Raw genomic sequence first — 13,692 nt, forward strand, 5'->3', positions numbered from 1 at the left:
GTCATCAATAGTGTAGCTGTACAGCACTGGATTTCTTTTGCTATGTATGGCCGGGCGAGGTGGCCGAGCGGTTCTAGGCGCTACAGTCTGGAACCGCGCGACCGCTACGGTCGCAGGTTCGAATCCTGCCTCGGGCATGGATGTGTGTGATGTCTTTAGGTTAGTTAGGTTCAAGTAGTTCTAAGTTCTAGGGGACTGATGACCGCAGAAGTTAAGTCCCATAGTGCTCAGAGCCATTTGAGCCATTTTTTCCCTATGTATGCGCAATATGTTACATTTATTTACGTTCACGGTCAACTGCCAGACTCTACACCATTCATCAGTTCTCTGCAGGACGTTCTGCAAATTCTTACTATCTTCTGGTGTTGCTACTTTGGTATAAACAACTGCATCATCTGCGAATAGCCTTAAAGACCATCCGACGCTTTCTAGTAGATCATTTATATACAGGGTGCTACAAAAAGGTACGGCCAAACTTTCAGGAAACATTCCTCACACACAAAGAAAGAAAATATGTTATGTGGACATGTGTCCGGAAACGCTTACTTTCCATCTAAGAGCTCATTTTATTACCTCTCTTCAAATCACATTAATCATGGAATGGAAACACACAGCAACAGAACATACCAGCGTGACTTCAAACACTTTGTTACAGGAAATGTTCAAAATGTCCTCCGTTAGCGAGGATACATGCATCCACCCTCCGTCGCATGGAATCTCTGATGCGCTGATGCAGCCCTGGAGAATGGCGTATTGTATCACAGCCGTCCACAATACGAGCACGAAGAGTCTCTACATTTGGTATCGGGGTTGCGTAGACAAGAGCTTTCAAATGCCCCCATAACTGAAAGTCAAGAGTGTTGAGGTCAGGAGAGCGTGGAGGCCATGGAATTGGCCCGCCTCTACCAATCCATCGGTCACCGAATCTGTTGTTGAGAAGCATACGAACACTTCGACTGAAATGTGCAGGAGCTCCATGAACCACATGTTGAGTCGTACTTGTAAAGGCACATGTTCTAGCGGCACAGGTAGAGAATAGGTGGAAGAACATGGGGCCCAATCAAGACATCACCAACAATGCCTGCCAAACGTTCACAGAAAATCTGTGTTGATGACGTGATTGCACAATTGCGTGCGGATTCTCGTCAGCCCACACATGTTGATTGTTAAAATTTACAATTTGATCACGTTGGAATAAAGCCTCATCCGTAAAGAGAACATTTGCAGTGAAATGAGGATTGACACATTGTTGGATGAACCATTCGCAGAAGTGTACCCGTGGAGGCCTTTCAGCTGCTAATAGTGCCTGCACACGCTGTACATGGTACGGAAACAACTGGTTCTCCCGTAGCAACCTCCATACAGTGACGTGGTCAACGTTACCTTGTACAGCAGCAACTCCTCTGACGCTGACATTAGGGTTATCGTCTACTGCACGAAGAATTGCCTCGTCCATTGCAGGTGTCCTCGTCGTTCTAGATCTTCCCCAGTCGCGAGTCATAGGCTGGAAAGTTCCGTGCTCTCTAAGACTCCGATGAATTGCTTCGAACGTCTTCCCGTCGGGACACATTCGTTCTGGAAATCTGTCTCGATACAAACGTACCGCGCCACGGCTATTGCCCCGTGCTAATGGGCATCTGCCAAGTCCGCATTTGTAAACATTGCACTGACTGCAATACCACGTTCGTGATGAACACTAACCTGTTGATGCTACGTACTGATGTGCTTGATGCTAGTACTGTAGAGCAATGGCTCGCATGTCAACACAAGCACCGAAGTCAACATTACCCACCTTCAATTGGGCCAACTGGCGGTGAATCGAGGAATTACAGTACACACTGACGAAACTAAAATGAGCTCTAACATGGAAATTAAGCGTTTCCGGACACATGTCCACATAACATCTTTTCTTTATTTCTGTGTGAGGAATGTTTCCTGAAAGTTTGGCCGTACCTTTTTGTAACACCCTGTATATTGTAAACAGCAACGGTCCTATCACACTTCCCTGTGGTATTAAAGATATTACCTTCACATGTGTTGATTTAGTTCCGTTAAGAGCGACGTGGTGAGTTCTACCTGCAAGAAAGTCTGGAATCCAATCGCAAGTCTGCTCCGATACTCCATTAGCTCGTATTTAAGCGTAGTATCAGGTCTCTCTATTACATTAATGTACCAACTTTCTGATACAATGACTTGCTTTTATTTAGTGCTCTTCAAAATCTGAAAACTTTGACTACAGACAACTGAATTGTGTGACAGTAGGACGCGTAAAGTCACGCTGTTTCCAGCACCGTAACACACTTCAACACCGTTTTCTCCTTCGGTTCGATTTACATCTTCAGTCTCACACTTCCGTTCAAGATTAAGGCCCTATTTTCCTTAAGACATTTTGTGATCAATATCATCATTATTCGGCAACGGAGTAGTGACAGCGTAGAGGTTGTTTACTTATTTTTAAATAGTGTCGTCAGTAAAAGAAATCAACAAGTACCTGCGCATGGGTTTCTGCATTTACACGCAACGCTAGCGCTTGGCACCCCTGAATACTGACTTGTGCGCAGATAAATACGTGGCCCTAAACTTCACCCCATGCACCTGCGACCTGTGTGATCTCAAACCGGTATACAATCCACATAAATAGAAATATATGCCGCTACTACAATCTTGTTGTTTAGTAACTTCCACAATTACCCTTTATTAATAAAACATCCTCGTTTTCTATCAATTCCAATGAATTTAATCAATTATTAACTCATTCTTATTTTCCGCTCATGTTCCTCTAATGCTTAATCTTTACATATTGGTTCATATCAACTTTTACATTCATATTAGTTCTTAATTCAGTGCAGTGTACATCTTAACATTTACTTTAATTTGTGATAGTTAATTACCAGGTAAGGTTTGCACTAGTGTCAGTTTTCTACGCAGTTCTTTTTTGTTTTCATGCACTACAAATTATCTCAGTTACCCGCACATTTGCTGTATATTACAATTCGCCCAAGACTATGCACTTTACCATTTACACCCTTTATATTGTCTTCTGACCTTTAGATTCGTTGAATTGAATCTTCCATCTTTCCATCTTCCTTTCATCTTATAAATTCGTTCATTATTCTTATAGTGGGTTCTGTGTTCTCTAAAATTATGGTGTTCGCTGCTCTGGAACATAAACACAAGCAAAATTCGCCTCTCGACACATACGTGAAATAAACAATACGATAATGTACTTTGTTTTTTACATCTTTTACTTCAGTGTTCCCTTTCCTTATTTCGCCCTTTGCTTGTTACCTTTAGCCACATTTTACCGTTGTTCGTGGTCTGGCTCTCATTTAGTGCGGATCCAAAACTTTAACTCATTCCTTTCTCCAGTGTGGCCGTATTTAGTGTAATCTTTTTTTTCTTAACCCCTCTTCTGCTTTCGTTTTCGCCATGGTTACTTACAGAAGTTTAGTTCCCTTCCTCTCAACCGTACGTGAGGATGTATAAAAACGTCACACCACACACTTATCAACTCGAAAAATATTCGTTTAAATCGCTGTATTGTATTCTCATTAATCATCCACATACGGCAGTGTTCCATCACGTCTACTAAAACCTCACATTGAAACATTCCTTCACGTCTGCTAATAAAACCTCATCAAGCTCCATTGCTTCTTGCACAGTGCTCCACCGCTTTTGACGTACCTACAAAAATAAATCTAGACGAATACGGACATCTTCATCAGAGCCAACAATCTGTTTAATGTTTCTCTTCTCATTTTCTCCTACACTATCTTCCTGGCTCGTTCTAATGACAACTGCACTTATTCCACGCACAAAAAAATTCTCCTTTTCGACCTCATAACACTTACCTTTTTCCACAAGATCAATTCACAAAATTATCGCTGGATCTTCGTGGTACTCAACGTCTCTTCCACTTAACAATATCAAATCATTATTCGTCGATTTTGTTCAAGTGCTCATTGACTAAAGGTTGTTTCCAGCTTTTCAATTTCTTTCCGCCCGATAACAGGGACTGTCTCACACCTTTTCTTCTGCATTTCACTGACGTTTCTTGATTTCCCAACACATACTGTATCTTCATTACTCTTACTCCATGGTTGTGGTTCAAAAAATGGTTCAAATGGCTCTGAGCACTATGGGACTTAACTTCTGAGGTCATCAGTCCCCTAGAACTTAGAACTACTTAAACCTAAGTAACCTAAGGACATCACACACATCCATGCCCGAGGCAGGATTCGAACTTGCGACCGTAGCGATCGCGCGGTTCCAGACTGTAGCGCCTAGAACCGCTCGGTCACTTCAACCGGCTCCATGCTTGTGCGTAGATACACTAATTAATAGAAAACAGAAAACAAGAACCATGGCAGTGCAGTGCAAACATGTGTAGTTTTCTACAGTATAGGTTATGGGCAAAGAAATATTTACTGGAAGAAACCTATACCATGTTCAGTTAGCACATATAAAACAATAAATGGCTTCATAAACAGGACACAAAAATGAATACTACTGAAGATGCGAAACGCGAATAGGCGAAACATGTCTGATATTCAAGTACAAATTTCAAATGCAGAAGAAGGAAGTTATTATTAGCAACTGAGGAACATAGCTGAAAATACTAACAATAATATTGCTGAAGTTTTCGTCATCCCATAGGTGGCTATCACTTCTGTTGAACGCACCCTGTGTTGTAAATAGCTCAAAACCAGAAGAAGAAAAAGTGTTGAGGTATTCTGCATATTGTGGTAGGAATCAGTATGACTACTCCGTTTAACATGGGAAATTCGCTGACTACACGTGTTACTTGATAAGAGTGCAAGAGGTTTCCCACAGGCACCTATGTGTCAATGCAAGAGTACTGGGATATGGTTGCTGTCGATGTTGGAGCAGATACGCATTTTGCATTTGGAAACCTTTCCATACTACTGTGTCTGACTGTTAATGTACAGCTCTGAATGCAGGCTTGAGAGTCGAAGAGTAAATATACTAATTGCATATCCCCATTCGGTACTTCAGCTATGTGATGCGACACAACGACAAAGTACTTCTTACATTCAGTTCGTCTGTAATGTGTAAACATTACAGCACTACAGTATACGAAAGGTTGGCAAAGCATTTGTTTATAAAAATAACATTTTTCGATGCGGGAGGTTTCATTGAAAGATACGTTTAATCAGCGATGGAAAACCCAACTACCGTCTGTATCAGAGGGGGAGCCAGTGTAGACGGTGACCCACGCTGAGTCATGATTGGACATTACGTTGCGATACATGAGAAAACGAACCACCTGTTTTATTAATGTTCGCTAGAAGAACAATAGCGGTTGCAGAAGTCATATTGTAGATTTTGTTTTTGCTTCATTTTTCTTTCTTTTTCATACACTGGCACACTGAACTGAAGCCATCGGAAGAGTTGCTGACACATCAGTCTGAGGGTATTGAATGTCACCGGAGTGTGTGTGTGCTGTCTCGTCCAGAGGCCATCCAGAGGCCATCTTGCAACGCGTCAGCCGCAAGCAAAGCAGCGGGCGAATTGAGTACATGGTGTGTGTGTGTGTGTGTGTGTGTGTGTGTGTGTGTGTGTGTATGTGGCATCCGCGCGCCGATTGCGCGACGCTCGAGGCCCACGAGAGAGACGGGCCGTGGCGTATACGGCACACAAATAGACATTGTAGGTCTTGCGAGTGCCAGTTTCGTCGGGGAGTGAGTAACTATTACAGACAAGTTTAATAATTCAAGACTGCGCCTTAAAGAGCTTGCAAGCTGTCGTGCATCGGGGTGGAAGTGGGGAAGGTGGGAATGGGGGGAGTAGCGGAAGTGATGGTGGTCAGAGCACATACATTACATCGACTCTTTGGTAAACAGCAAAAGTTTGTTTGTAGACAAGTATAATTTCTAGTTTTAAAATTATGGAGGTAGTTAAACCAATGATAACCGTGTTAATGGCAGTCATTTCTCAGAATATCCTATATCTCCAGTAGAACACGATCCCTTTAGTACAGAGTATATAAATGCTCAAAAGAAGGTTTTTGAATAATCTGTTACCTTAACGTCAGGCAGCTGATTATTTAGACACATCTGCATTCTTTTTCATATTCCTACAAATCTGCATTTTGGCCTGTCCTTCAAAAAAATAATTAAACTTCAACAACACACATCAATGGCGTAAGAGAATTTTGCTGATTGTAACGTAAGTGTTTTCCGCTGATGATCTCTCTCTAAACATTATAAGGGCGAATCTCTATTAACATGACACGACTATAAAATTCGTGTCGTACCAGTGCCAGAAGCTGATAGTTACGAATAAGTAGTAAGATTCTGCTGTAGTGTAGCAAGTTCAACAAGCTATTCTACAAGTCAGGGAGATGCCATTGCGTTGCAGTCTGTTGCAGTGTTGCAATGCCTCAGGCAATAGGAGTTCGTGGACCATGTTTCCAGTAGTTCTGCTAGCGCTGCAAAAATAACAGAGCCCAAAACTGAACCGTGATACCTTACTTATATCGCCTATGCAGATGATGTGCTGATCATAGTATCTGCCAACACAATGGCTAAATTAGAAGCAAGTGTAGGGAAATTCTTCAGACACTCAGCAATTGGTATGAAGAAAATGTATTAGAGATAGTAGTGCACCAAACATTAGATATCTTTCTAAAAGAAACATTATAAAGTTTAAGCAACCCAACAATCAAAATAAATGACCAACTTTGGAAGGAAAACAAAGTAGGTCTACATAGGCACTTTGACACAGACATCGACGAAACTCAGAACTTTCGTACATAAGTGAAGATCTGTTTCTAGAGAGGCGTTAAAATTCTGAAAAAATAGCATAAAATGACCAATTAAGCTTCCAGCCTCCTCTAAATGCTATAAGAACATTCCACTACAGCAAAATCTTAATCGCTTTTCTGGACTACGTGTCGAGGGTGTGGGTTCATGTACGAGGGTCACTCCAAAAGAAATGCACACTATTTTTTAATTCATCTTTTATTTTACATGTATGAAAGTTTTACAGTGTGTAGATACATCCTTTAGGAACAATATTTTCATTTCTCCTCATAATTTCCATCCCTCTCAACTGCCTTACGCCATGTTGGAGCCAGCGCCTGTATACCCGCACGGGAAAACTCTGGACCAACCTGTTGGAGCCACTGTTTGGCAGCGTGCACAAGGGAGTCATAATTTTCAAACCTTTTTCCATGAAGAGAGTCTTTCAGTTTCCCAAAGACATGATATTCACATGGAGCCAGGTCAGGACTGTAAGGCGGGTGTTTCAGTGTTGTCCATCCGAGTTTTGTGATCGCTTCCATGGTTTTTTGACTGACATGTGGCCGTGCATTGTCATGCAACAGCAAAACATTCTGCTTTTGCCGATGTGGTCGAACACAACTCAGTCGAGCTTGAAGTTTCTTCAGTGTCGTCACATAAGCATCAGAATGTATGGTGGTTCCACTTGGCATAATGTCCTCAAGCAAGAGTCCTTCGAAATCGAAAAGCACTGTAGCCGTAACTTTTCCAGCAGAAGGTGTGGTTTTGAATTTTTTTTCTAGGGTGAATTTTCATGATACCACTCCACTGATTGCCTCTTCGTCTCTGGTGAAAAATGATGTAGCCATGTTTCATCACCTGTCACAATTCTTCCATGAAATTCATCTCCACCATTCTCGTACTGTTCCAAATGTTCGCTGCATACCGTTTCCTTCTTTCTTTGTGAGCCACTGTCAACATCATGGGAACCCAGCTGTCACAAACCTTTTTTAACGCCAACACTTTCAGTATTCTGCAAACACTTCCTTTCTCTATCCCAACGTAGCATGACAATTCGTTCATTGTGATGCGTTTGTTAGCAGTCACCAATTCGTTAACTCTCTGCACATTGTCAGGAGTGTATGCAATACGAGGCCTTACGCTGCGAGAACAATCCTCAATATTGCCGTGCCCGCTTTGATCACGTAACCTGCTTGCCCACCGACTAACTGTACTGCGATCGACAGCAACATCTCCATACACCTTTCTCAACCTCTTGTGGATGTTTCGTTTTTGCAGCACAGGAATTCTATGACAGCACGTTGCCTCTAACGAAAGTAAAGTGTAGCAGCTATCTTGAAGACATTGTGTGACGGCGCCACTCACAGGAACAGGTTGAACTAAGTTTGAAAACAAGCGGGAAGGATGTATCTGCACACTGTAACACTTTCACACACGCAGAATGAAAACTGTATTTTTACAAAAATAGTGTGCATTTCTTTTGGAGTGATCCTCGTAGCTAGAAAGGTAAAACAGCACAGGCTCAGGTAAGAAGGCAGAGGTGTACTCCTGCGCCTTAGGTTGGTTCAGAACAACATTGGGTCTAGCCATGAGAGAGAGGTGAACATAACATTGTCTCAAAATGGTACAGGAGATACTGGGCACAAGATCCACATAGAAAAAGGAATAAAAGGCACACACTGACAAAGAATGGCATGAAATCTGGTAAAAGGCAGAGATAGGAAGAAAAAGTTGCGCCCAAATATAAAAGAAATATCAAGAATGTCGTAGTTCTTCTAGACCAAGGAACCAATACACTACCTGTTGGGACAAGGTCCATATGCGAGCTACTTATCAAAAATACTTCAATGCACAACAGACACATGTGAATGTGGAACAATCGGCACCCTGGATCACAATGTCTGGAAATGCGCCAGTACACAATACGTTACTGACCAGTACAAAAACGTCTTAGTTAATCATCAGTCTAATTACAAACTTACTGACAGTCAAAATTTCAGCCTTCTAACTTCAAGCCTACATGTCCGAGATCAAGAAGAGGTCATACATTGTTATAAAGACGCAACGTGGCAAAATACTCAACGACATCGAACGTCCGGAGGCAGCGAGGCGATGAGTATCGAGGAGAACCACGAAGGATTTCATGAGACTCTGACAGCCACTTCCCATGGTAGTATTGCTCCTGTAGCATGCCAGAACAGGTACAGTGAATCATGAGTAGTGCGTCAGCGGACCCGGGGCTAACAATCCAGACAAAACGAGGAAACCAAGTTTTACTTCTGATACCAAGTGCGGTAGTGTAATGCTGTTTAGTGCGGTGCTGTATTGTAGACTCTAGTACAGAATTGCAAATAACAGTTTCTGTGTCGTACAGTAGAGGAGTAGCTACCTTCTATACTTCGGATGAAGATATGCAAAGTGTCTCAAAAGGTACGGTCCAACTTTAATATGTTATAACATCCAAATTAATTTGCCTTATGTGACATACTGTCTCACAAAGTTTTTTTGCCATTCTCTCAGTTTCAACACGCACGGCTTTGGTGAAACGCACAACATCCAATCTGTATTCAAACGCTATCCACACTCGGCGCACCATACCTACATGAAATGTTGCAATGGCAGCAGCACTGCGGTTCTTTAAAGCGTTGGCATGGTTGGCGGGCGATTACTCTTTGACATCCCCCCATAGAAATAAGCGCATCGGTGTAATTTCAGGCAACCTAAGAGGCCAGGGAATCGGACCACCCCTGCCAATCCGGCGATCTGGACACACCTGGCCTAGAGCTTCACACGCAGCCGCAGCCCAATGTGGCGGTGCACCATCTTGCTGGTCAGTCACTTGTGGTAACGCATACAGCTCCAGTACATCAAGGTGATAGTTGGGATTAACTGTTTTTTCCGAGAAAAAATGGTCCCACAATGCTATCAACCGTCAAACAATATAGCACATTCACTTTTTGGCTGCTGCGTACCTTTTTCGTATGCAGATCGCTCGTGCCCCAGATTGTGTTTGTTTACCTTTCCACTCACACAGAATGTTACTTCATCAGCAAATGTTAGCTGGTTTAGAAAATTTTCATGCTCCTCGAGGCAGTCAAAAAGTCCACAACGAATTGCATCGATTGTGTTTTGTCGTCTGGTTTCAATTCGTGCTACAGCTGCAGTCCGTTTTGGATACATCCGCAAGCGTTTCCAAAAGGACGCGGTGTACGGTCATCCTAAGGACTTGTAGCTCCTATGTCGCCCTCTGAACAGACTTCTGCGTTGAGCGATGAAAAGCCAACCGTATCCGTTCCGTGTCGGCTTTAGTGGGTCCAGGTCATCCAGTATAATGTTTCACATCAACGCTTATTGTCTGCATGAAATTCCGTTACCACCAGCGAATCGACGTCCGGGATTGTCGATGCTTCCTATAACGTATTTGGAATTTCCTTTCAAGCTGAGTGTCCGATTTGGTCTGAGTAAATGATTCCACACACTGAGCCTTTTCTACACACAAACAAAACTTTGTAAGTTTGTCGATCACATAACTCAAATAGGAATATCTTAATTAGTTTGTTTTTATAACACATTGAGGCTGTAGCGACCTTTTGAGTCACCCCATGTTTACGCGCCACACGGCTAAACGGTAGTACGTAGAATTTTTTTAGCGTGGATAGATTTTTGTTTCCTTTAATCACCATAATCCCTAGTCACACTAATATATTTTAAATTTTGCGTTATGTGTGCCGTATGTATTGTATATATAACAATTTATATACAACATTTGGCCTGCTCTCGTATATAGATATCCTACAGGATAAGAGAAAATAGCAAATCAATAAACAGACTGCTGGCTGTTTATCGGTGTTACTATCATTGCCGGAGAGTGTTCACTAACCACCACCTTCTACGTGATGTCAGCCACCCTGGCTGCTCAGTTGTCTTCCTCCGGACTTCAAGTCATATGGAAATCCATGATATTGAGATGGCTGATATCCGAACCAACTAATTGGCATAGTAAGCTCTGACCTGAGGATACACCCTCGACAGATGGTCAATTGCAGCTGAAAGAAGGAATGGTGGGTTACTTCTCCCTTAAAGAAGTAATCAGCTTCGAGTGAGAAGTCTAGAAATGAACTACGAATCTCTAAGTGTCACTCTGGTATCGACTGCGAAGACAAATTCCAAATTACAGTATGTACAGAGATGTTTAAGGAAACTTTAGTTCTATATTCAATACGCGAATTGAGTGGGAAGAATGCGAGACAATTAGTAAAACAGAAAATGCCCTGTGAAACGCAGTTTCACAGTGTTTTTCAGGATATAGATGAACACATCATCGAGGAGACCACTGTTCTGTGGCGTTTCTACTTGCGCTCATCTCGGAGCGAATCGACGGTTTAATGGAGGCGCCGTGTTGCACACAATTATCTAATCCATGCCACAACCCCCGTAATCCGACACCCCCTCTTCCCCACCCCACCCACATAGTTGTGCTGCCATGTTAATGGCGGCACATATCCTCGTGTTACAGTGCTTTGATGGATGCAGGGGTTAAGAGTTTCTTAACTTCGGTACTAGCCGATGCTGAAGAAAAAGCCGGACATGTTTCATGCTCTTCCTGGGATTTTTTTTTTTTTGAGCCTGACTGGTTCGATGCGATACAAATTCCTCTCTTGTGCCAACCTCTCCATCTCACAGTAACACTTGCATCCTATGTCCTCAATTACCTGCTTGACGTATTACAGTCTGCTATCGTTTTTACCCTCTACGGCTCCCTCCAGTACCATGGAAGTCATCCAGTAATGTCTTGACAGATTTCCTACCATCCTGCCCCTTCTTCTTGTCACTGTTTTCCATATATTCTTTTCCTCTCCGACTCTTCGGAGAACCTCCTGATTTCATACCTTATCACTACACCTAATTTCCAGCATTCTATTGTAGTACCACATCTCAAATGTTTCGATCCTGTTCTTTTGTGGTTTTCCCACAGTGTTCCACTACGACAAAATACTATGCTTCAAACGTAAGTATATTCTTAGAACTTTCTTCCTTAAATTAAAGTAGACCTCTCTTGGCAAGTAATGCCATTTTTTCCAGTGCTAGTCTGCTTTTTATAGCCTCGCTCCGTCCGTCATTGGTTATTTTGCTGCCTAGGTAGGAAAATTCCCTACCTGCATCTACTTCGTGGCCATCAATCTTGATACTAAGTTTCTCACTGTTCTCATTTCTGCTACTACTCACAACTTTCGTCTTTCGTCGATTTAGTCTCTATCCATATTCTCCACTCATTAGACCATTCCATTCAGCAGATACTGTAATTCTTCTCCACTTTCACTCAGGATAGCGGTGTCATCAGCGAATCGTATCATTGATATCCTTTCACAACGAATTTAAATTCCATTCTTCAACATTTCTTTTATTTCCGTCACTGATTCTTCGATGCATACATTAAACAGTAGAGACCAAAGACTACATACCGCTCTTATACGCTTTTTGATCCGAGTGCTTCGTTCTTGGACTTCCACTCTTATTGTTTCCTGTTGTTTCCTCTTGGCTCTTGTACACGTTGAATATTATTCGTCTTTCCCATAGCTTAACCCCCTTTTTCGCAGAATTTCGAACATTTTACACCATTTGACATCGTCGAGCACTTTTTCCAGGTCGACAGATCCTTTGAACCTGTCTTGATTTTTGTTTAATTTTGCTTCCATTATCGACCGCAACCTCAGAATTGCCTCTGTGGTACCTCCACATTTTCTAAAGCCAAACGATCGTCATCTAACACACACTCAGTTTTCGTTTACATTCTTCTGTATATTAGTTTTGTTAGCAACTTGGTGTAACGTCTATTAGCAAAGGACATATTTTGTAGTAAAGAGAGAACATTGTGTATCATATTTTGTTATTGTATGGAATTATGTATTTTTTTTTAATTATTTATTTTAGATAATATCTGTGTCGGCGAGTACTGAAACCGCACAGACGATAAATATCATACAAAGATAAGAATATACCACTAGTATAAATAATACAGAATGAACATTAATTTCTCTGTCTTCTTCTTGGAGTTGTACGAGTAAGATAGCCTGTGACGTTGCAGTAAATGCTAATGTAGTCTTCTTTTGTCATGGTCAACAGATGTACGCCATTACGTACTCATTGTAAAAGGTGTGTATTAGTTAACATATTTGAATGTTTTGAATAGAGTTATCTGATGAAACCTTGCATTATTGTTTGTGGTAGCTTGCTTGGAATATTATCCCATCCTTTTAAGAAATTTTCAGTTCTTTAAATATTATCCGTGGTGCAGAGCTGCGCTACGAACGAACGAGCCGCTGCCGCGGCGCATTCAAACTGCATTAAAAGAAATCGATCATACCGCAAAGAAGCGGGAAGGTAATAGTGAAATAAAATCATCTTTTTCAGCTTCCGGACTTGCAGAGCAGCTCAGCAGATTTTATGATGTGTTTGCAGGTTGACGCGGGCTGCTGATAATATATTGCTAACAGTGCAAAAGAGATAATTTACCTTCGTAGCATAATAGGAATTTTGCTGTGCTTAGTTCTGGTCTGGCAAACCTTATAGTAAAAACGTATTTTTCTCCGACAATAGTCTCATGTTCTTGTGCTAGTCGTGGTAATTATTGATGTTTTACTCTTAACAAAAATCCACTGCAAAAATTATTTTGATGTTGAACAACCTTCGTGAACTGTAACATCAGTATTTCATAACAAAGTAATTTTCATTTTCAATAACTATAAAGTAGGGAAGATATGTTGACTTTTATAGTGAGTTACAGTAACGAAAAATGTTCCTTTAATAGAAAGCCAGATACAGAACAATAAGAATCCAATATATTCTGTTTTGTTGAAAATTAATGATTATAAAGAAATTCATGGCACAGCATTACTAAAAGGTATTTCGCGGCTCCTTTTCGTATATG

Source organism: Schistocerca americana, chromosome 4 (genome assembly GCF_021461395.2).
Source record: "Schistocerca americana isolate TAMUIC-IGC-003095 chromosome 4, iqSchAmer2.1, whole genome shotgun sequence".
Taxonomy (NCBI): domain Eukaryota; kingdom Metazoa; phylum Arthropoda; class Insecta; order Orthoptera; family Acrididae; genus Schistocerca; species Schistocerca americana.